This window comes from Lupinus angustifolius, unplaced genomic scaffold (genome assembly GCF_001865875.1).
Source record: "Lupinus angustifolius cultivar Tanjil unplaced genomic scaffold, LupAngTanjil_v1.0 Scaffold_268, whole genome shotgun sequence".
NCBI lineage: Eukaryota > Viridiplantae > Streptophyta > Magnoliopsida > Fabales > Fabaceae > Lupinus > Lupinus angustifolius.
The window spans coordinates 257,466-260,518 of record NW_017727473.1 but is presented as its reverse complement, the minus strand read 5'-3'; positions in this window follow the sequence as shown (position 1 = coordinate 260,518).

Below are 3,053 nucleotides of genomic sequence, written 5' to 3'. Positions count from 1 at the left end.
CTCATCCTCCTCCTCATCCTATCCTCATCCTCATTCTCGTCCTCATCCTATCCTCATCATCTTCCTCATCATCATCCTATCCTCATCCTCATTCTCGTCCTCATCCTATCCTCATCCTCATTCTCGTCCTCATCCAATCCTATTCTCCTGGTCGTCCTCATCCTCATTCTCGTCCTCATCCTATACTCATCCTCATCCTCATCCCCATCCTCTTCCTCTTCCTCATCCTATCCTCAACCTCATCATCATCCTATCCTCAACCTCATCATCATCCTCATCCTCTTCCACATCCTCATCCTCATCCTACCCTCATCCTCATAGGATGAAGTAGAGGATGAGGATGAGGATGCAGATAAGGATGAGGATGAGGATGCAGATAAGGATGAGGATGAGGATGCAGATAAGGATGAGGATGAGGATGCAGATAAGGATGAGGATGAGGATGCAGATAAGGATGAGGATGAGGATGCAGATAAGGATGAGGATGAGGATGCAGATAAGGATGAGGATGAGGATGCAGATAAGGATGAGGATGAGGATGCAGATAAGGATGAGGATGAGGATGCAGATAAGGATGAGGATGAGGATGCAGATAAGGATGAGGATGAGGATGCAGATAAGGATGAGGATGAGGATGCAGATAAGGATGAGGATGAGGATGCAGATAAGGATGAGGATGAGGATGCAGATAAGGATGAGGATGAGGATGCAGATAAGGATGAGGATGAGGATGCAGATAAGGATGAGGATGAGGATGCAGATAAGGATGAGGATGAGGATGCAGATAAGGATGAGGATGAGGATGCAGATAAGGATGAGGATGAGGATGCAGATAAGGATGAGGATGAGGATGCAGATAAGGATGAGGATGAGGATGCAGATAAGGATGAGGATGAGGATGCAGATAAGGATGAGGATGAGGATGCAGATAAGGATGAGGATGAGGATGCAGATAAGGATGAGGATGAGGATGCAGATAAGGATGAGGATGAGGATGCAGATAAGGATGAGGATGAGGATGCAGATAAGGATGAGGATGAGGATGCAGATAAGGATGAGGATGAGGATGCAGATAAGGATGAGGATGAGGATGCAGATAAGGATGAGGATGAGGATGCAGATAAGGATGAGGATGAGGATGCAGATAAGGATGAGGATGAGGATGAGGATGAGGATGAGGATGGGGAAGAGATTAGGATGAGCTGAGGATAAGATCAGGATGAGCATAGGATGAGGATGAGCATGAGGATGAGTGGGAGGATAGGAAGAGGATGAGGATGAGGATGAGGAAGAGATTACGATGAGCATGAGGATAAGATCAGGATGAGCATAGGATGAGGATGAGCATGAGGATGAGTGGGAGGATAGGAAGAGGATGAGGATGAGGATGAGGAAGAGGATGAGGATGAGGATGAGGAAGAGGATGAGGATGAGGATGAGGAAGAGGATGAGGATGAGGATGAGGAAGAGGATGAGGATGAGGATGAGGAAGAGGATGAGGATGAGGATGAGGAAGAGGATGAGGATGAGGATGAGGAAGAGGATGAGGATGAGGATGAGGAAGAGGATGAGGATGAGGATGAGGAAGAGGATGAGGATGAGGATGAGGAAGAGGATGAGGATGAGGATGAGGAAGAGGATGAGGATGAGGATGAGGAAGAGGATGAGGATGAGGATGAGGAAGAGGATGAGGATGAGGATGAGGAAGAGGATGAGGATGAGGATGAGGAAGAGGATGAGGATGAGGATGAGGAAGAGGATGAGGATGAGGATGAGGAAGAGGATGAGGATGAGGATGAGGAAGAGGATGAGGATGAGGATGAGGAAGAGGATGAGGATGAGGATGAGGAAGAGGATGAGGATGAGGATGAGGAAGAGGATGAGGATGAGGATGAGGAAGAGGATGAGGATGAGGATGAGGAAGAGGATGAGGATGAGGATGAGGAAGAGGATGAGGATGAGGATGAGGAAGAGGATGAGGATGAGGATGAGGAAGAGGATGAGGATGAGGATGAGGAAGAGGATGAGGATGAGGATGAGGAAGAGGATGAGGATGAGGATGAGGAAGAGGATGAGGATGAGGATGAGGAAGAGGATGAGGATGAGGATGAGGAAGAGGATGAGGATGAGGATGAGGAAGAGGATGAGGATGAGGATGAGGAAGAGGATGAGGATGAGGATGAGGAAGAGGATGAGGATGAGGATGAGGAAGAGGATGAGGATGAGGACGAGAATGAGGATGAGGATAGGATGTCAATGAGGAGGAGGATGAGGATATGATGAGGATGAGGATTGGGTGAGGAGGAGGATGAGGATACAATCAGGATGTGAATGACGATGAGGATAAGGATGAGGATGAGGATGAGGATGAGGATACGATAAGGATGAGGATAGGATGTGGATGAGGACGAGGATGAGGATGGGATGAGGATGAGGATGAGAATCAATATAGGATGAGGATGTGGATTAGGATGAGGATGAGAATCGGGATGAGAATGGGGATGAAGATGAGGATGAGGATTAGGAAGAGGATGAGGATGAGGAAGAGGATAGGATGAGGATGAGGTGGAGTATGAGGATGAGGAGGAGGATGAGGATGAGGATGAGGATAGGACGAGGATGAGGATAGGAAGAGGATGAGGATGAGGATGAGGATGAGGATGAGGAAGAGGATGAGGATGAGGATGAAGACGAGGATGAGGATGACGATGAGGAAGAGGAAGAGGATAGAATGAGGACGAGCATGAGGATGAGGATAGGATGTCAATGAGGAGGAGAATGAGGATATGATGAGGATGAGGATGGGGTGAGGAGGAGGATGAGGATACGATCAGGATGTGAATGAGGATGAAGATGAGGATGAGGATGAGGATGAGGATGAGGACGAGGATGAGGAAGAGGAGGAGGATGAGGATGAGGATAGCATGAGGATGAGGATAGGATGAGGATGAGGATAGGATGAGTATGTGAATGATGGATAAGAGGAGGACGAGAATGAGGATGAGGATAGGATGAGGATGAGGATGAGGACGAGGATGAGGATAGGAGGAGGA